Below are 22,984 nucleotides of genomic sequence, written 5' to 3'. Positions count from 1 at the left end.
GAATATCCCAACCACTCATATACACATATGTATTATATTTATTCATTTATTTATTATACTTTATCGCTGTCTCCCACGTTAGTGTAGTAGCGCAAGGAAACAGATGAAAGAATGGCCCAACCCACCCACATACACATGTATATACGTACACGTCCACACACGCGCATGTACATACCTATACATATCAATGTATATATATATATATATATATTTATATTTTATTTATTATACTTTGTCGCTGTCTCCCGCGTTTGCGAGGTAGCGCATGGAAACAGACGAAAGAAATGGCCCAACCCCCCCCATACACATGCATATACATACGTCCACGCACGCAAATATACATACCTACACAGCTTTCCATGGTTTACCCCAGACGCTTCACATGCCTTGATTCAATCCACTGACAGCACGTCAACCCCGGTATACCACATCGCTCCAATTCACTCTATTCCTTGCCCTCCTTTCACCCTCCTGCATGTTCAGGCCCCGATCACACAAAATCTTTTTCACTCCATCTTTCCACCTCCAATTTGGTCTCCCTCTTCTCCTCGTTCCCTCCACCTCCGACACATATATCCTCTTGGTCAATCTTTCCTCACTCATTCTCTCCATGTGCCCAAACCACTTCAAAACACCCTCTTCTGCTCTCTCAACCACGCTCTTTTTATTTCCACACATCTCTCTTACCCTTACGTTACTCACTCGATCAAACCACCTCACACCACACATTGTCCTCAAACATCTCATTTCCAGCACATCCATCCTCCTGCGCACAACTCTATCCATAGCCCACACCTCGCAACCATACAACATTGTTGGAACCACTATTCCTTCAACATATATATATATATATATATATATATTTTTTTTTTTTTTTTTTTTTTTTTTTTATACTTTGTCGCTGTCTCCCGCGTTTGCGAGGTAGCGCAAGGAAACAGACGAAAGAAATGGCCCAACCCCCATACACACGTACATACACACGTCCACACACGCAAATATACATACCTACACAGCTTTCCATGGTTTACCCCAGACGCTTCACATGCCTTGATTCAATCCACTGACAGCACGTCAACCCCTGTATACCACATCGCTCCAATTCACTCTATTCCTTGCCCTCCTTTCACCCTCCTGCATGTTCAGGCCCCGATCACACAAAATCTTTTTCACTCCATCTTTCCACCTCCAATTTGGTCTCCCTCTTCTCCTCGTTCCCTCCACCTCCGACACATATATCCTCTTGGTCAATCTTTCCTCACTCATTCTCTCCATGTGCCCAAACCATTTCAAAACACCCTCTTCTGCTCTCTCAACCACGCTCTTTTTTATTTCCACACATCTCTCTTACCCTTACGTTACTTACTCGATCAAACCACCTCACACCACACATTGTCCTCAAACATCTCATTTCCAGCACATCCATCCTCCTGCGCACAACTCTCTCCATAGCCCACGCCTCGCAACCATACAACATTGTTGGAACCACTATTCCTTCAAACATACCCATTTTTGCTTTCCGAGATAATGTTCTCGACTTCCACACATTTTTCAAGGCTCCCAAAATTTTCGCCCCCTCCCCCACCCTATGATCCACTTCCGCTTCCATGGTTCCATCCGCTGACAGATCCACTCCCAGATATCTAAAACACTTCACTTCCTCCAGTTTTTCTCCATTCAAACTCACCTCCCAATTGACTTGACCCTCAACCCTACTGTACCTAATAACCTTGCTCTTATTCACATTTACTCTTAACTTTCTTCTTCCACACACTTTACCAAACTCAGTCACCAGCTTCTGCAGTTTCTCACATGAATCAGCCACCAGCGCTGTATCATCAGCGAACAACAACTGACTCACTTCCCAAGCTCTCTCATCCCCAACAGACTTCATACTTGCCCCTCTTTCCAGGACTCTTGCATTTACCTCCCTAACAACCCCATCCATAAACAAATTAAACAACCATGGAGACATCACACACCCCTGCCGCAAACCTACATTCACTGAGAACCAATCACTTTCCTCTCTTCCTACACGTACACATGCCTTATATATATATATATATATATATATATATCTTTTCTTTTATACTATTCGCCATTTCCTGCATTAGCGAGGTAGCGTTAAGAACAGAGGACTGGGCCTTTGAGAGAATATCCTCACGTGGCCCCCTTCTCTGTTCCTTCCTTTGGAAAATTAAAAAAAAAAAATGAGAGGGGAGGATTTCCAGCCCCCTGCTACCTTCCCTTTTAGTCGCCTTCTACGACACGCAGGGAATACGTTGGACGTATTCTTTCTCCCCTATCCCCAGGATAATATATATGTATATATATATATATATATATATATATATATATATATATATATATATATATATATATATAATCCCCGGGGATAGGGGAGAAAGAATACTTCCCACGTATTCCCTGCGTGTCGTAGAAGGTGACTAAAAGGGGGGGGAGCGGGTGGCTGGAAATCCTCCCCTCTCTTGTTTTTTTTTTTAATTTTCCAAAAGAAGGAACAGAGAAGGGGGTCAGGTGAGGATATTCCCTCTATGACCCAGTTCTCTGTTCTTAAAGCTACCTCGCTAACGTGGGAAATGGCAAATAGTATGAAAAAAATATATATATATATATATATATATATATATATATATATATATATATATATATATATATATATATATATATATATATATATAAAGGCAGACAGCGTGAACAGTGTGCATGTGTATACATGCATGTGTCTGTGTGTGTACACACATGTGCACATTGAGATGTATGGGTATGTACATTTGCGCTCGTGGACGTGCACGCATACACATGTGTATGGGGGTGGGCAACCATATAACATTGTTATATATTTTTATATTTATTTTTTATTTTGCTTTGTCGCTGTCTCCCACGTTAGCGAGGTAGCGCAAGGAAACAGACGAAAGAATGGCCCAACCCGCCCACATACACATGTATATACATACATGTCCACACAAGCACAATATACATACCTATACATCTCAATGTACACATATATACACATGTACATAATTCATACTGTTTGCCTTTATTTGTTCCTGTTGCTACCCCGCCACACATGAAAATGAGAACCCCCTCCCCCCACATGTGCGCAAGGTAGCGCTAGGAAAAGACAACAAAGGCCACATTCGTTCACACTCAGTCTCTAGCTGTCATGTATAATGCACCGAGACCACAGCTCCCTTTCCACATCCAGGCCCCACAAAACTTTCCATGGTTTACCCCAGATGCTTCACATGCCCTGGTTCAATCCTTTGACAGCACATTGACCCCGGTGTACCACATCATTCCAGTTCACTCCATTCCATGCACGCCTTTCACCCTCCTGCATGTTCAGGCCCCGATCACTCAAAATCTTTTTCACCCCATCTTTCCACCTCCAATTTGGTCTCCCACTTCTCGTTCCCTCCACCTCTGACACATATATCCTCTTTGTCAATCTTTCCTCACTCATTCTCTTCATGTGACCAAACCATTTCAAAACACCCTCTTCTGCTCTCTCATCCACACTCTTTTTATTACCACACATCCCACATATACATACATGTACATTTCAACATGTATATACACATACATGGACAGACACATACATATATACACATGTACATATTCATACTTTCTGCCTTCATCCATTCCTGTCACTGCCAAGCCACACAGGAAACAGCATCCCTCACCTCCTCCAGCAAGGTAGCACCACATTTGTTCACAGTCAGTCTCTAACTGTCATTATTACATACAGATGTAATGATGTTATTGAAATAAGCTGAAAATGAAAGTGTGAATATTTGAAAAATGAAATATGTAATATCTTAGCGATCAGCCAGTTCAAAACAGTGTGAGATTTAACTGCCAATAGGTGAGAGGATTACTTGTGGAAGTAAAGTGAAAGGGCATTCAAAAATAGAGAGGAAATTTCAGTCAAATTTGCACTTGTGAGGGAAAGACAAAGGAAAATGTGATTATGGAAGGAAATTTCAGTCAAATTTGCACTTGTGAGGGAAAGACAAAGGAAAATGTGATTATGGAAAGAACATAGTGAAAGTAAACTTGTAAGTGTTGAAGATTGAAAATATGTTGTGCTTTTACATGGCTTCATTGTTTGTTTTTATTAAGGTTTATTTTATATTTTCCAGATGTAATTTTACTTAGATATTGATTTTCATTCTTTTGTTTCTCCAGTCACATTGGGGGAGAGGGTAGGGTTGGGGGAGAGGGTAGGGATACCCATGATTGTTTGCAAAGGATTTATAATCTATGGTTTCAGAATTAGATTTATCAAATTGGCACATTTTTTTTATTACAATTAATTCAAGAGTTGTTGGCTAATTTAATCGAATGTCTTACTTCTGTACTGTTTAATAAGTTTTGAAATAACCTCAGCTGAGTTGGCTTCTCTTTCTTGTGAACAAGTGAAATTATTTTAGTTCATGCATTATTTGTTTGCTTGTGATGGAGTAATGTTTGCTGAAGTTTATTGTCATTCATTCTTTTGGCAAGTTTTCTTGCTCTTATCTGATTAGCAGGAATTCTCCATATTTTTATCTCATAGTCATTCTTTTTATTCCAATGTTGTCCAAAAGTTATTGAAGTATTTACTAACTTCTCTCAACTATTATAATATGTATGCCTTTTTTCTTTATTTCTAAGGATAATTTTGATGTTGAATGATTTATAGATTTCTCTCGAAAAATTGTTAGATTCCTTTTTTTCTGATTACTACAAAGTAATGTTTTTTCTTCACTGCAGACTGAACACTTGTCTGCATCACTTTCACTTCAAACCATACACTTTTTTAATTGCTTATATAGCCAGGCATTACAGGAATCTTCCCTTTTGAAATTAAGCCTTAGGTGTAAGGCTTCACTGCCTCATAGGAAGTATTTCCATTTACAGTTAAAAGTGGTTTTTTATGATATGATAATCCTTTCTTATCAATTTTTTAGTTTTTGGACAAGCATAGAATTTTTCACGCCATTAAGAAAATAAGAAATATGTTGGTAATGTAGATAGATACTGGTATAGGGTTGGATATAAAAGAATAACTTGTCACAAATCTTCTCTTGAGAAATCCACTATAGTAAGCTTAGTTCTACTCAAATCAAACCTGTCATTATTTTTACACTAGCTTTGTGGATTAGGTAACTGATTTATGTTCAGAAGTTACTTAGCTGCATCATTGAAGTTGATTGATTAATAAGCTTTATTAATGAGCTTGGAAATCTATAAACTACTTACATTGTTAGGGGAACTATCTTCCCTCAGGTTTGATTCTGGACTTCTGAGTTGGCTGTGCTCTGTATTGTAGAAGTTTGACCTTTTCACTGCACATGGAGTTTCAGTGGGTACCTCATTGTAACCAGTTATCCACTGTAAATGAAAGTCATTATTTTTTTTCTAACTTGACCTTGAGGTATACTCATATGATATCAGAACCTTCTTAAAATCATGTAAAACATAAAAATTGCAGATTTATGTTAAAAGGAATACCAGTCATTGCCAATGATAGTTTTCCAGAACTTAACACTGAAAATGATAGGAATAATGAAATATATTAGCAGTTTCCCTCTGGAATTCTGCCTGAAACTAGTCACGGAAAGTGGATGCTCACTTAACTTTTCTAATAGTCCATAAGCATTATATTTCAGCAATTTCCTTTCCTCCACAAATAATCCAATGCACTCATATGCTGATGACTCAACACTGCATTCATCCACATCCCTCAATTCTGCTCCTACTTCTCACACTTGATCTGCATCATGTCTCGACACAGTTTCTTCAATGTCTCAGTGGGATAGACAAAATCTTGTTAAGCTTAATGCCTCCAAGACCCAATTTCTACCCATCTCTTTATCGAAAAATCCTCACAACTCTCGTCTCTCCTTTGATGGTTCTGTAGTTCCATCTCTTTATTCAGTGATTGTACGTGGTATTGCTGTAATATTCACTCTTTCTTAGAAACCCTACGTTACAGGAATAGCTAAGTCTGCCTCAAAGAAACTGGGGTTTCTTGTTTAGATGCTGAGACTTCTTCTCTTCTGAACAGTTGCTCTGTTTATACAAGGATTGATTTGTCCTTGTATGGAGTATGCTTACTTGACAGAGCTGGGTTGAAAGCAGTCTGATTTATAAACTGTTCCAGACTATTTTTCAAACTTAATTACCTTGCCCTATGCCACAATGTTGGTTCACTTTCCTCTTCTATAGGTATTACTTTGGTTTTTGCTCCCAAGAGCTGGCGGCTTGTGTGCCCCCACCACTAACTAGACCAAGCAATACTCAGCAAGCTGTTGAGTCACATGATTATTTTGTGGCCATTGGCAACTCAAGGGTGGGCCGTTTTGATTCCTGCTTCTTTCCGTACAAGTTTTAGCTTTGGAACTCTCTTCCCTGTCATGTTTTTTCCCAATAACTTTGACCTGGCACAATTCAAAAGACAGGTCTTTCACTTCCTCCATAACTAGTAAATACTTTTCCTTGTCTTTTTTTCCATTTCATAATTCTTTCTGTATTTCATTTAAGGCCCAACCTTGATGTGGACTTTTGTCTGTAACTAAAACAGAAAAAAAGAAAACTATGTAGAGTATTAATGCAAATGAGGTGCAGCATGGATGCCCTGATATGACCCTAACACTTGCTGCATTTAGAAGTGGGTAGGTTGTGCTCTTTTTCAGAAGCAGTAATATGGGAAGGGGGTTGATCATTTAATAGTATGATTTCACAGTTAGTAATAGACAGTTTAACTATCATATAATTATGTAACACTCAATTAGTGAGTATCCACTATATCCATACACATATTCATGAAAAATCTCAAACAGAAAAGGATAAAAGATTTAAATGCATAGGGGAGGCTTAAGGTAAGTCCAAATAATGCTGGCATGGGGAAAATTGTTTGGATATGTCCTATTGTCACATTGATAGGGTTAGATTATTTAAAAGAAAATTCTTATAGGAGTTTTTTTAGAAATGTAAATGGACACAACAGTAGTGCAGTGTTATATGTCTCTTTTAGAGAATATGACAGTTTTCAATACAGACTTATGAGCATGTGGTATGACTACATGGAATGAAGAAAGTAATGAGGGTGTGTATCAAAGATCTGGTATGGCAGAGAACGCAGAAGAAATGAGTTTTGGAATGGAAGAGTGGGTGGAATGTAATACTATGAGGTGGTTTAGGCCTGTGGAAAGAATGCAATATGGGGAGTTTAGAAGGAGAGTGAATCATATAATGATTAAAAGGGTTAATGTGAGAGGAAGACAACCTATGACATGGGGATATAGAATGGAAGAATAATTACTGGAGAGAAATGGAGCAAGAATGCATGGAATGGCGAATGCGAGGGAAGCATGTAAGAATAGGGATGATTGAAGATTCTTTTGCAGTGGCCACTGCCTAGATGGGAGTTATTGAAGGTAATAGGCATCAGAGATATAGATAGATACTAGTTAAAACCTTTTCAAGCTTTCTCATAGATACACCAATCATGTGTCTAGCTTAGTGGTAATCAACCTTCTTTTCAGCTCTAATGGAAACATAACCCTCTTGCTTTCATATAATGCACAAGTAGATTTGTCCATGACGACAAATATATGCATAGCTGTGTTACAGAAAATGAACCAGGCATCAAAGTTTATCCTAAAGGTTGCTGTTCTAGTTTTCAGCTTAAAAAGGAAGTGTAAAATTAAAGGATTAGATAGGTTTTTGTGTAAGTTTGATTTTTGGGCTAATGTGAATGAATGCCTTGCATGTTTGACTGCTCTAACTATAAGTAGTTCTTGTAATATAATGGCTGCTTCGCCATCTTTGTCTTGACTAGCCTAATATTTGATCCCAGACATGATATGTTTTGAACTTTACAAATTTATCCCATGACATGATGATGATTAGAGGGATATTCAACATACAGGAAACATTTTGTATGCTGTAGTAAATTTGCTGTTCTGAATTATACATGGCATGCTTGCTATGTATGGAATGATAAAATCTTGTGTGCATTTAGATTATGTGTGAAGATACTTGGTCTGAGTGCTGTTTTAAGTACTGCTGATCTGTACCTTGAGAAAATTTCCTTAACTAACATATATATTTATAAAATGGGCAAGTTAAGGAAAACACATGTGAGATGTGCAAAAATGTCACATGTTCTAGGTCTTAAGACAAAAGGGGAGTAAGTACATGTATCATGGAAATGATTAGGAAACTGTTGAAGCAGTTAAAGATATCACCAAGAGAACTTTTGCTAAAGTGTAGATTGTATTATGTAAGTAGGAATAGTAGAAGAGAAGTAGATTAGGGGCTGTTTGTATTTGATTTTTCATTTTTCTTGTTAGTGGTCAAGCACAATTTTCACTAGTGCTGGCAGTGACCTCCCCATATTAGACAAAACAGTCCTTTGTTGATTGTCTATGTTAGGATTTTCACTGTAGTGTAGAGACCCTCTTGATTTTTAAATGTAAAACTTGGTCAAGAATATATAGTTTTTGATTAAGTCAGAGTAGTCCCTCTGATTAGAGAATACAGTGTTCAGTATACATAGCGTAGACATAATTGTGCATTCAGACTTTTATACCAGCTGATCAAATGTTGTGGTTGTATGTAGTATTTGGAAAGATTGAAAGACCTATCATCTCTATCTTTCTTAGGAACATGAGACCCCTCTTACTCTAGGTACCATGTTGTTTTGCCAACATACCAATGTGTATTGCTCACAGATGGGTTCAATAAAAGTGGATGGTTTTGAATGTTTTTAGTTGTAAATTGCACTGTCTTTTGTTTGTTGTCCTGAATTATCTGTTCAGTTAGTGTGTATATTAGTTTCTGTGTGTATATAATTATATGTAAACATTATATATATATAGTCGTAGAAGGCGACTAGAGGGGACGGGAGCGGGGGGCCAGAAATCCTCCCCTCCTTGCAATTTTAACTTTCTAAAAAATGGGAAACAGGAGTCACGCGGGGAGTGCTCATCCTCCTCGTAGACTCAGATTGGGGTGTCTAAATGTGTGTGGATGTAACCAAAATGTGAAAAAAGGAGAGATAGGTAGTATGTTTGAGGAAAGGAACCTGGATGTTTTGGCTCTGAGTGAAACGAAGCTCAAGGGTAAAGGGGAAGAGTGGTTTGGGAATGTCTTGGGAGTAAAGTCAGGGGTTAGTGAGAGGACAAGAGCAAGGGAAGGAGTAGCAGTACTCCTGAAACAGAAGCTGTGGGAGTATGTGATAGAATGTAAGAAAGTAAATTCTCAATTAATATGGGTAAAACTGAAAGTTGATGGAGAGAGATGGGTGATTATTGGTGCATATGCACCTGGGCATGAGAAGAAAGATCATGAGAAGCAAGTGTTTTGGGAGCAGCTGAATGAGTGTGTTAGTTGTTTTGATGCACGAGACCGGGTTATAGTGATGGGTGATTTGAATGCAAAGGTGAGTAATGTGGCAGTTGAGGGAATAATTGGTATACATGGGGTGTTCAGTGTTGTAAATGGAAATGGTGAAGAGCTTGTAGATTTATGTGCTGAAAAAGGACTGGTGATTGGGAATACCTGTTTTAAAAGGAGAGATATACATAAGTATATGTATGTAAGTAGGAGAGATGGCCAGAGAACGTTATTGGATTACGTGTTAATTGACAGGCGCGTGAAAGAGAGACTTTTGGATGTTAATGTGCTGAGAGGTGCAACTGGAGGGATGTCTGATCATTATCTTGTGGAGGCTAAGGTGAAGATTTGTATGGGTTATCAGAAAAGAAGAGTGAATGTTGGGGTGAAGAGGGTGGTGAGAGTAAGTGAGCTTGGGAAGGAGACTTGTGTGAGGAAGTACCAGGAGAGACTGAGTACAGAATGGAAAAAGGTGAGAACAGTGGAAGTAAGGGGAGTGGGGGAGGAATGGGATGTATTTAGGGAATCAGTGATGAATTGCGCAAAAGATGCTTGTGGCATGAGAAGCGTGGGAGGTGGGTTGATCAGAAAGGGTAGTGAGTGGTGGGATGAAGAAGTAAGATTATTAGTGAAAGAGAAGAGAGAGGCATTTGGACGATTTTTGCAGGGAAAAAATGCAATTGAGTGGGAGATGTATAAAAGAAAGAGACAGGAGGTCAAGAGAAAGGTGCAAGAGGTGAAAAAGAGGGCAAATGAGAGTTGGGGTGAGTGAGTATCATTAAATTTTAGGGAGAATAAAAAGATGTTCTGGAAGGAGGTAAATAAAGTGCGTAAGACAAGGGAGCAAATGGGAACTTCAGTGAAGGGCGCAAATGGGGAGGTGATAACAAGTAGTGGTGATGTGATAAGGAGATGGAGTGAGTATTTTGAAGGTTTGTTGAATGTGTTTGATGATAGAGTGGCAGATATAGGGTGTTTTGGTCGAGGTGGTGTGCAAAGTGAGAGGGTTAGGGAAAATGATTTGGTAAACAGAGAAGAGGTAGTAAAAGCTCTGCGGAAGATGAAAGCCAGCAAGGCAGCAGGTTTGGATGGTATTGCAGTGGAATTTATTAAAAAAGGGGGTGACTGTATTGTTGACTGGTTGGTAAGGTTATTTGATGTATGTACGACTCATGGTGAGGTGCCTGAGGATTGACGGAATGCGTGCATAGTGCCATTGTACAAAGGCAAAGGGGATAAGAGTGAGTGCTCAAATTACAAAGGTATAAGTTTGTTGAGTATTCCTGGTAAATTACATGGGAGGGTATTGATTGAGAGGGTGAAGGCATGTACAGAGCATCAGATTGGGGAAGAGCAGTGTGATTTCAGAAGTGGTAGAGGATGTGTGGATCAGGTGTTTGCTTTGAAGAATGTATGTGAGAAATACTTAGAAAAGCAAATGGATTTGTAAGTAGCATTTACGGGTCTGGAGAAGGCATATGATAGAGTTGATAGAGATGCTCTGTGGAAGGTATTAAGAATATATGGTGTGGGAAGCAAGTTGTTAGCAGCAGTGAAAAGTTTTTATCGAGGATGTAAGGCATGTGTACGTGTAGGAAGAGAGGAAAGTGATTGGTTCTCAGTGAATGTATGTTTGCGGCAGGGGTGTGTGATGTCTCCATGGTTGTTTAATTTGTTTATGGATGGGGTTGTTAGGGAGGTGAATGCAAGAGTTTTGGAAAGAGGGGCAAGTATGAAGTCTGTTGGGGATGAGAGAGCTTGGGAAGTGAGTCAGTTGTTGTTCGCTGATGACACAGCACTGGTGGCTGATTCATGTGAGAAACTGCAGAAGCTGGTGACTGAGTTTGGTAAAGTGTGTGAAAGAAGAAAGTTAAGAGTAAATGTGAATAAGAGCAAGGTTATTAGGTACAGTAGGGTCGAGGGTCAAGTCAATTGGGAGGTAAGTTTGAATGGAGAAAAACTGGAGGAAGTAAAGTGTTTTAGATATCTGGGAGTGGATCTGGCAGCGGATGGAACCATGGAAGCGGAAGTGAATCATTGGGTGGGGGAGGGGGCGAAAATCCTGGGAGCCTTGAAGAATGTGTGGAAGTTGAGAACATTATCTCGGAAAGCAAAAGTGGGTATGTTTGAAGGAATAGTGGTTCCAACAATGTTGTATGGTTGCGAGGCGTGGGCTATGGATAGAGTTGTGCGGAGGAGGGTGGATGTGCTGGAAATGAGATGTTTGAGGACAATGTGTGGTGTGAGGTAGTTTGATCAAGTAAGTAATGGAAGGGTAAGAGAGATGTGTGGAAATAAAATGAGCATGGTTGAGAGAGCAGAAGAGGGTGTTTTGAAATGGTTTGGGCACATGGAGAGAATTAGTGAGGAAAGATTGACCAAGAGGATATATGTGTCAGAGGTGGAGGGAACGAGAAGTGGGAGACCAAATTGGAGGTGGAAAGATGGAGTGAAAAAGATTTTGTGTGATCGGGGCCTGAACATGCAGGAGGGTGAAAGGCGTGCAAGGAATAGAGTGAATTGGATCGATGTGGTATACCGGGGTTGATGTGCTGTCAGTGGATTGAATCAGGGCATGTGAAGCGTCTGGGGTAAACCATGGAAAGTTGTGTGGGGCCTGGATGTGGAAAGGGAGCTGAGGTTTCGGGCATTATTGCATGACAGCTAGAGACTGAGTTTGAATGAATGGGGCCTTTGTTGTCTTTTCCTAGTGCTACCTCGCACACATGAGGGGGAGGGGGATGGTATTCCATGTGTGGCGAGGTGGCGATGGGAATGAATAAAGGCAGACAGTGTGAATTGTGTGCATGGGTATATATGTATGTGTCTGTGTGTGTATATATATGTGTACATTGAGATGTATAGGTATGTTTATTTGCGTGTGTGGACATGTATGTATATACATTGTGTATGGGGATGGGTTGGGCCATTTCTTTCGTCTGTTTCCTTGCGCTACCTCACAAACGCGGGAGACAGCGACAAAGCAAAATAAGAAAATATATATATATATATATAAATATATCTGGAGAAGGCATATGATAGAGTTGATAGAGATGCTCTGTGGAAGGTATTAAGAATATATGGTGTGGGAGGCTAGTTGTTAGAAGCAGTGAAAAGTTTTTATCGAGGATGTAAGGCATGTGTACGTGTAGGAAGAGAGGAAAGTGATTGGTTCTCAGTGAATGTAGGTTTGCGGCAGGGGTGTGTGATGTCTCCATGGTTGTTTAATTTGTTTATGGATGGGGTTGTTAGGGAGGTGAATGCAAGAGTTTTGGAAAGAGGGGCAAGTATGAAGTCTGTTGGGGATGAGAGAGCTTGGGAAGTGAGTCAGTTGTTGTTCGCTGATGATACAGCGCTGGTGGCTGATTCATGTGAGAAACTGCAGAAGCTGGTGACTGAGTTTGGTAAAGTGTGTGAAAGAAGAAAGTTAAAAGTAAATGTGAATAAGAGCAAGGTTATTAGGTACAGTAGGGTTGAGGGCCAAGTCAATTGGAAGGTGAGTTTGAATGGAGAAAAACTGGAGGAAGTGAAGTGTTTTAGATATCTAGGAGTGGATCTGGCAGTGGATGGAACCATGGAAGCGGAAGTGGATCATAGGGTGGGGGAGGGGGCGAAAATTCTGGGAGCCTTGAAGAATGTGTGGGTCGAGAACATTATCTCGGAAAGCAAAAATGGGTATGTTTGAAGGAATAGTGGTTCCAACAATGTTGTATGGTTGCGAGGCGTGGGCTATGGATAGAGTTGTGCGCAGGAGGATGGATGTGCTGGAAATGAGATGTTTGAGGACAATATGTGGTGTGAGGTGGTTTGATCGAGTAAGTAACGTAAGGGTAAGAGAGATGTGTGGAAATAAAAGAGCGTGGTTGAGAGAGCAGAAGAGGGTGTTTTGAAATGGTTCGGGCACATGGAGAGAATGAGTGAGGAAAGATTGACCAAGAGAATATATGTGTCGGAGGTGGAGGGAACGAGGAGAAGAGGGAGACCAAATTGGAGGTGGAAAGATGGAGTGAAAAAGATTTTGTGTGATCGGGGCCTGAACATGCAGGAGGGTGAAAGGAGGGCAAGGAATAGAGTGATTTGGAGCGATGTGGTATACCGGGGTTGACGTGCTGTCAGTGGATTGAATCAAGGCATGTGAAGCGTCTGAGGTAAACCATGGAAAGGTGTGTAGGTATGTATATTTGCGTGTGTGGACGTATGTATATACATGTGTATGGGGGTGGGTTGGGCCATTTCTTTCGTCTGTTTCCTTGCGCTACCTCGCAAACGCGGGAGACAGCGACAAAGCAAAAAAAAAATATATATATATATATTTATATATATATATATATATATATATATGTATATATATGTATATATATTCAAATGCGGGAGACCGACAAAGCGAAAAAAAAATATATATGTATATATAGGGGATAGGGGTTAGGGGAGAAAGAATACTTCCCACGTATTCCCTGCGTGTCGTAGAAGGCGAGTAAAAGGGGAGGGAGCAGGGGGCTGGATTCCTCCCCTCTCATTATTTTTTTTCTAATTTTCCAAAAGAAGGAACAGAGAAGGGGACCAGGTGAGGATATTCCCTCAAAGGCCCAGTTCTCTGTTCTTAACGCTACCTCGCTAACGCGGGAAATGGCGAATAGTTTGAAAATAAAAATATATATATATATATATATATATATATATATATATATATATATATATATATATTTTTTTTTTTTTTTTTTTTTTTTGGCATTCCTTACGTGTCGTAGAAGGCTACTAAAGGGGACGGGAGAGGGGGGCCAGAAACCCTCCCCTCCTTGTATTTTAACTTTCTGAAAGGGGAAACAGAAGAAGGAGTCACGCGGGGAGTGCTCATCCTCCTCGAAGGCTCAGATTGGGGTGTCAAAATCTGTGTGGATGTAACCAAGATGACAAAAAAGGAGAGATAGGTAGTTGGTTTGAGGAAAGGAACCTGGATGTTTTGGCTCTGAGTGAAACGAAGCTCAAGGGTGAAGGGGAAGAGTGGTTTGGGAATGTCTGGGGAGTAAAGTCAGGGGTTAGTGAGAGGACAAGAGCAAGGGAAGGAGTAGCAGTACTCCTGAAACAGGAGTTGTAGGAGTATGTGATAGAGTGTAAGAAAGTAAATATTAGATTGATATGGGTAAAACTGAAAGTTGATGGAGAGAGATGGGTGATTATTGGTGCATATGCACCTGGGCATGATAAGGAAGATCATGAGAGGCAAGTGTTTTGGGAGCAGCTAAATGGGTGTGTTAGTTGTTTTGATGCACAAGACTGGGTTATAGTGATGGGTGAATTTAAATGCAAAGGTGAGTAATGTGGCAGTTGAGGGAATGATTGGTATACATGGGGTGTTCAGTGTTTAAATGGAAATGGTGAAGAGCTTGTAGATTTATGTGCTGAAGAAGGACTGGTGATTGGGAATACCTGGTTTAAAAAGCGAGATATACATAAGTATACGTATGTAAGTAGGAGAGATGGCCAGAGAGCGTTATTGGATTACGTGTTAATTGATAGGCGTGCGAAAGAGAGACTTTTGGATGTTAATGTGCTGAGTGGTGCAACTGGAGGGATGTTTGATCATTATCTTGTGGTGGCGAAGGTGAAGATTTGTATGGGTTTTCAGAAAAGAAGAGAGAATGTTGGGGTGAAGAGAGTGGTGAGAGTAAGTGAGCTTGGGAAGGAGACTTGTGTGAGGAAGTACCATGAGAGACTGAGTACAGAATGGAAAAAGGTGAGAACAAAGGAGGTAAGGGGAGTTGGGGAGGAATGGGATGTATTTAGGGAAGCAGTGATGGATTGCGCAAAAGATGCTTGTGGCATGAGAAGCATGGGAGGTGGGTTGATTAGAATGGGTAGTGAGTGGTGGGATGAAGAAGTAAGATTATTAGTGAAAGAGAAGAGAGAGGCATTTGGACGATTTTTGCAGAGAAAAAATGCAAATGAGTGGGAGATTTATAAAAGAAAGATGCAGGAGGTCAAGAGAAAGGTGCAAGAGGTGAAAAAGAGGGCAAATGAGAGTTAGGGTGAGAGAGTGTCATTAAATTTTATGGAGAATGAAAGGATGTTCTGGAAGGAGGTATATAAAGTGCGTCAGACAAGGGAGCAAATGGGAACTTCAGTGAAGGGGGCTAATGGGGAGGTGATAACAAGTAGTGGTGATGTGATAAGGAGATGGAGTGAGTATTTTGAAGGTTTGTTGAATATGTTTGATGATAGAGTGGCAGATATAGGGTGTTTTTTGGTCGAGGTGGTGTGCAAAGTGAGAGGGTTAGGGAAAGTGATTTGGTAAACAGAGAAGAGGTAGTAAAAGCATTGCGGAAGATGAAAGCTGGCAAGGCAGCGGGTTTGGATGATATTCCAGTGGAATTTATTATAAAAAAGGGGGTGACTGTATTGTTGACTGGTTGGTAAGGTTATTTAATGTATGTATGACTCATGGTGAGGTGCCTGAGGATTGGCGGAATGCTTGCATAGTGACATTGTACAAAGGCAAAGGGGATAAGAGTGAGTGCTCTAATTACAGAGGTATAAGTTTGTTGAGTATTCCTGGTAAATTATATGGGAGGGTATTGATTGAAAGGGTGAAGGCATGTACAGAGCATCAGATTGGGGAAGAGCAGTGTGATTTCAGAAGTGGTAGAGGATGTGTGGATCAGGTGTTTGCTTTGAAGAATGTATGTGAGAAATACTTAGAAAAGCAAATGGATTTGTATGTAGCATTTATGGATCTGGAGAAGGCATATGATAGAGTTGATAGATATGCTCTGTGGATGGTATTAAGAATATATGGTGTGGGAGGCAAGTTGTTAGCAGCAGCGAAAAGTTTCTGTCGTGGATGTAAGGCATGTGTACTTGTAGGAAGAGAGGAAAGTGATTGGTTTTCAGTGAATGTACGTTTGCGGCAGGGGTGTGTGATATCTCCATGGTTGTTTAATTTGTTTATGGATGGGGTTGTTAGGGAGGTGAATGCAAGAGTTTTGGAAAGAGGGGCAAGTATGAAGTCTGTTGTGGATGAGAGAGCTTGGGAAGTGAGTCAGTTGTTGTTCGCTGATGATACAGCGCTGGTGGCTGATTCATGTGAGAAACTGCAGAAGCTGGTGACTGAGTTTGGTAAAGTGTGTGAAAGAAGAAAGTTAAGAGTAAGTGTGAATAAGAGCAAGGTTATTAGGTACAGTAGGGTTGAGGGTCAAGTCAATTGGGAGGTAAGTTTGAATGGAGAAAAACTGGAGGAAGTAAAGTGTTTTAGATATCTGGGAGTGGATCTGGCAGTGGATGGAACCATGGAAGCGGAAGTGGATCATAGGGTGGGGGAGGGGGCGAAAATCCTGGGAGCCTTGAATAATGTGTGGAAGTCGAGAACATTATCTCGGAAAGCAAAAATGGGTATGTTTGAAGGAATAGTGGTTCCAACAATGTTGTATGGTTGTGAGGCGTGGGCTATGGATAGAGTTGTGCGGAGGAGGGTGGATGTGCTGGAAATGAGATGTTTGAGGGCAATGTGTGGTGTTAGGTGGTTTGATCGAGTAAGTAACGTAAGGGTAAGAGAGATGTGTGGAAATAAAAAGAGCGTGGTTGAGAGAGCAGAAGAGGGTGTTTTGAAATGGTTTGGGCACATGGAGAGAATTAGTGAGGAAAGATTGACCAAGAGGATATATGTGTCGGAGGTGGAGGGAACGAGGAGAAGTGGGAGACCAAATTGGAGGTGGAAAGATGGAGTGAAAAAGATTTTGTGTGATCGGGGCCTGAACATGCAGGTGGGTGAAAGGAGGGCAAGGAATAGAGTGAATTGGATCGATGTGGTATACCGGGGTTGACGTGCTGTCAGTGGTTTGAATCAGGGCATGTGAAGAGTCTTTGTAAACCATGGAAAGCTGTGTAGGTATGTATATTTGCGTGTGTGGACGTATGTATATACATGTGTATGGGGGTGGGTTGGGCCATTTCTTTCGTCTGTTTCCTTGCGCTACCTCGCAAACGTGGGAGACAGCGGCAAAAAAAAATATATATATATATATATATATATATATATATATATATATATATATATATATATATATATATATATTTTTTTTTTTTTTTATACCTTCGTCGCTGTCTCCCGCGTTTGCGAGGTAGCGCAAGGAAACAGACGAAAGAAATGGCCCAACCCCCCCCATACACATGTATATACATACGTCCACACACGCAAATATACATACCTACACAGCTTTCCATGGTTTACCCCAGACGCTTCACATGCCTTGATTCAATCCACTGACAGCACGTCAACCCCGGTATACCACATCGCTCCAATTCACTCTATTCCTTGCCCTCCTTTCACCCTCCTGCATGTTCAGGCCCCGATCACACAAAATCTTTTTCACTCCATCTTTCCACCTCCAATTTGGTCTCCCTCTTCTCCTTGCTCCCTCCACCTCTGACACATATATCCTCTTGGTCAATCTTTCCTCACTCATTCTCTCCATGTGCCCAAACCACTTCAAAACACCCTCTTCTGCTCTCTCAACCACGCTCTTTTTATTTCCACACATCTCTCTTACCCTTACGTTACTCACTCGATCAAACCACCTCACACCACACATTGTCCTCAAACATCTCATTTCCAGCACATCCATCCTCCTGCGCACAACTCTATCCATAGCCCACGCCTCGCAACCATACAACATTGTTGGAACCACTATTCCTTCAAACATACCCATTTTTGCTTTCCGAGATAATGTTCTCGACTTCCACACATTCTTCAAGGCCCCCAGAATTTTCGCCCCCTCCCCCACCCTATGATCCACTTCCACTTCCATGGTTCCATCCGCTGCCAGATCCACTCCCAGATATCTAAAACACTTCACTTCCTCCAGTTTTTCTCCATTCAAACTCACCTCCCAATTGACTTGACCCTCAACCCTACTGTACCTAATAACCTTGCTCTTATTCACATTTACTCTTAACTTTCTTCTTCCACACACTTTACCAAACTCAGTCACCAGCTTCCGCAGTTTCTCACATGAATCAGCCACCAGCGCTGTATCATCAGCGAACAACAACTGACTCACTTCCCAAGCTCTCTCATCCCCAACAGACATCATACTTGCCCCTCTTTCCAAAACTCTTGCATTTACCTCCCTAACAACCCCATCCATAAACAAATTAAACAACCATGGAGACATCACACACCCCTGCCGCAAACCTACATTCACTGAGAACCAATCACTTTCCTCTCTTCCTACACGTACACATGCCTTACATCCTCGATAAAAACTTTTCACTGCTTCTAACAACTTTCCTCCCTCACCATATATTCTTAATACCTTCCACAGAGCATCTCTATCAACTCTATCATATGCCTTCTCCAGATCCATAAATGCTACATACAAATCCATTTGCTTTTCTAAGTATTTCTCATATACATTCTTCAAAGCAAACACCTGATCCACACATCCTCTACCACTTCTGAAACCACACTGCTCTTCCCCAATCTGATGCTCTGTACATGCCTTCACCCTCTCAATCAATACCCTCCCATATAATTTACCAGGAATACTCAACAAACTTATACCTCTGTAATTTGAGCACTCACTCTTATCCCCTTTGCCTTTGTACAATGGCACTATGCACGCATTCCGCCAATCCTCAGGCACCTCACCATGAGTCATACATACATTAAATAACCTTACCAACCAGTCAACAATACAGTCACCCCCTTTTTTAATAAATTCCACTGCAATACCATCCAAACCTGCTGCCTTGCCGGCTTTCATCTTCCGCAAAGCTTTCACTACCTCTTCTCTGTTTACCAAATCATTTTCCCTAACCCTCTCACTTTGCACACCACCTCGACCAAAACACCCTATATCTGCCACTCTATCATCAAACACATGTGTACGTGTAGGAAGAGAGGAAAGTGATTGGTTCTCAGTGAATGTAGGTTTGCGGCAGGGGTGTGTGATGTCTCCATGGTTGTTTAATTTGTTTATGGATGGGGTTGTTAGGGAGGTGAATGCAAGAGTTTTGGAAAGAGGGGCAAGTATGAAGTCTGTTGGGGATGAGAGATCTTGGGAAGTGAGTCAGTTGTTTTTCGCTGATGATACAGCGCTGGTGGCTGATTCATGTGAGAAACTGCAGAAGCTGGTGACTGAGTTTGGTAAAGTGTGTGGAAGAAGAAAGTTAAGAGTAAATGTGAATAAGAGCAAGGTTATTAGGTACAGTAGGGTTGAGGGTCAAGTCAATTGGGAGGTGAGTTTGAATGGAGAAAAACTGGAGGAAGTGAAGTGTTTTAGATATCTGGGAGTGGATCTGGCAGCGGATAGAACCATGGAAGCGGAAGTGGATCATAGGGTGGGGGAGGGGGCGAAAATTCTGGGAGCCTTGAAGAATGTGTGGAAGTCGAGAACATTATCTCGGAAAGCAAAAATGGGTATGTTTGAAGGAATAGTGGTTCCAACAATGTTGTATGGTTGCGAGGCGTGGGCTATGGATAGAGTTGTGCGCAGGAGGATGGATGTGCTGGAAATGAGATGTTTGAGGACAATGTGTGGTGTGAGGTGGTTTGATCGAGTAAGTAACGTAAGGGTAAGAGAGATGTGTGGAAAAAAAAGAGCGTGGTTGAGAGAGCAGAAGAGGGTGTTTTGAAATGGTTTGGGCACATGGAGAGAATGAGTGAGGAAAGATTGACCAAGAGGATATATGTGTCGGAGGTGGAGGGAACGAGGAGAAGAGGGAGACCAAATTGGAGGTGGAAAGATGGAGTGAAAAAGATTTTGTGTGATCGGGGCCTGATTATGCAGGAGGGTGAAAGGAGGGCAAGGAATAGAGTGAATTGGAGCGATGTGGTATACCGGGGTTGACGTGCTGTCAGTGGATTGAATCAAGGCATGTGAAGCGTCTGGGGTAAACCATGGAAAGCTGTGTAGGTATGTATATTTGCGTGTGTGGACGTATTTATATACATGTGTATGGGGGTGGGTTGGGCCATTTCTTTCGTCTGTTTCCTTGTGCTACCTCGCAAACGCGGGAGACCGACAAAGCAAAAAAAAAAAAATATATATATATATATTGAAGAATGTATGTGAGAAATACTTAGAAAAGCAAATGAATTTGTATGTAACATTTATGGATCTGGAGAAGGCATGTGATAGAGTTGATAGAAATGCTCTGTGGAAGGTGTTAAGAATATATGGTGTGGAAGGCAAGTTGTTAGAAGCAGTGAAAAGTTTTTATCGAGGATGTAAGGCATGTGTACGTGTAGGAAGAGAGGAAAGTGATTGGTTCTCAGTGAATGTAGGTTTGCGGCAGGGGTGTGTGATGTCTCCATGGTTGTTTAATTTGTTTGTGGATGGCGTTGTTAGGGAGGTGAATGCAAGAGTTTTGGAAAGAGGGGCAAGTATGAAGTCTGTTGTGGATGAGAGAGCTTGGGAAGTGAGTCAGTTGTTGTTCGCTGATGATACAGCACTGGTGGCTGATTCATGTGAGAAACTACAGAAGCTGGTGACTGAGTTTGGTAAAGTGTGTGAAAGAAGAAAGTTAAGAGTAAATGTGAATAAGAGCAAGGTTATTAGGCACAGTAGGGTTGAGGGTCAAGTCAATTGGGAGGTAAGTTTGAATGGAGAAAAACTGGAGGAAGTAAAGTGTTTTAGATATCTGGGAGTGGATCTGGCAGCGGATGGAACCATGGAAGCGGAAGTGGATCATAGAGTGGGGGAGGGAGCGAAAATCCTGGGAGCCTTGAAGAATGTGTGGAAGTCGAGAACATTATCTCTGAAAGCAAAAATGGGTATGTTTGAAGGAATAGTGGTTCCAACAATGTTGTATGGTTGCGAGGCGTGGGCTATGGATAGAGTTGTGCGCAGGAGGATGGATGTCCTGGAAATGAGATGTTTGAGGACAATGTGTGGTGTGAGGTGGTTTGATCGAGTAAGTAACGTAAGGGTAAGAGAGATGTGTGGAAATAAAAAGAGCGTGGTTGAGAGAGCAGAAGAGGGTGTTTTGAAATAGTTTGGACACATGGAGAGAATGAGTGAGGAAAGATTGACCAAGAGGATATATGTGTCGGAGGTGGAGGGAACGAGAAGTGGGAGACCAAATTGGAGGTGGAAAGATGGAGTGAAAAAGATTTTGTGTGATCGGGGCCTGAACATGCAGGAGGGTGAAAGGAGGGCAAGGAATAGAGTGAATTGGATCGATGTGGTATACCGGGGTTGACGTGCTGTCAATGGGTTGAATCAAGGCATGTGAAGCGTCTGGGGTAAACCATGGAAAGCTGTGTAGGTATGTATATTTGTGTGTGTGGACGTATGTATATACGTGTGTATGGGGGTGGGTTGGGCAATTTCTTTCGTCTGTTTTCTTGCGCTACCTCGCAAACGCGGGAGACAGCGACAAAGCAAGAAAAAATATATATATATATATATATATATATATATATATATATATATATATATATATATATATATATATATATATATAAAACAATCATTTATTTTGATATATAATATTAACATCTATTTACGTGTGTGTGTGTGTGTAATTACATATTTGTATTGTATAGGGAGATTCACACTCTTGAACATCATCTGCTGATATATACTATTTGAAACTTCTTTGTAATGTCTGCATATACCACATCCTACTCCACTTCAGTTACACTGTAAAAGTGTTTCATTACCTCTTTTTTAACAAGTTTCTTTTTGGTTTTATGTTATGTCCTCTCGTTGTTCTATCCCTACATCTTTGAAAGAAGTGTTTGCTTCTTGCATCATCAGACTGAATGAAAAACTTAAAGCCTGTTTATCAGGTCATCCCACTTTCTTTTCTCTTCCCAGTCCATCTCATTTGTGTTGTGTTTATAGTGTTTTCCACCGTGAAAGCACTTTTGAACTTGTCTCTCAATTCCTCATGTATCCTTACTTCATCCTGTATAACTCTTCCTAGTCATCCGCAACAACTCTTCCCAGTGAATCCCTAATCCTAATTAGCTGCTGTTTAACTGAAAAGTTAGTTTGATGAATTTATGGAAAAGTTTGAGATTTTTTCCAGCCATGTTCACAATATTCTTTTAGAAATTACGTTATTCCTCGTTTCTCATCCAACTTTATACGTTCCTTGCTTTCTTATGCTTTGCAAATGCTGGCTGACTAGAGTCGTGCTTACATTGAGCCATTCTCTGTATCTAATTCCAGAGATACCTGTGGTTCACTTTCTCCTTGTAGATTTTACAAAACCTTTCAGCACAATGCCCTGGTTCCTGGCTATTGAACTCTTTAGTTCCTAAAGTGTATTACCATAGATATTGTTCAATTTTGTGTAGTTTCCACAGTTATATATCCACTTTAAATTTTCTCATCTCTGTTCTTTTATCATCATCATCTTCCTGTCACAAACAGCCTTGAAGAGACCCAGTGGTCTGTAGCTGTTTGAATTCCTTTGTGTTTACCACGTAATCAAAGTAATGCACTACGTGATCAGTTTTGTGTGTGTGTGTATGTGTTAGGTTCATTTGTTGATAAGTGTATGTGTTGAGGATTTATATATTAAGACCAAGCAAGCAGTGAGCTGAGCAGTCCCTCCCTCCCCTTCCCCA

General features: G+C 40.9%; 1 protein-coding gene across 4 annotated transcripts in view; it reads left to right on the top strand.

Moving 5' to 3' along the window:
• The window catches only part of Rbcn-3B (WD repeat-containing protein Rbcn-3B), a 393,934-nt gene that overhangs the window by 221,497 nt on the left and 149,453 nt on the right, over nucleotides 1-22,984 (top strand). The gene's annotated exons all lie outside the window — the stretch shown is intronic.

The sequence above is a fragment of the Panulirus ornatus genome, chromosome 11 (assembly GCF_036320965.1).
Source record: "Panulirus ornatus isolate Po-2019 chromosome 11, ASM3632096v1, whole genome shotgun sequence".
Lineage (NCBI taxonomy): Eukaryota > Metazoa > Arthropoda > Malacostraca > Decapoda > Palinuridae > Panulirus > Panulirus ornatus.
Note: the sequence above shows the minus strand (reverse complement) of the source record. Positions and strands in the feature narration are given on the sequence as shown.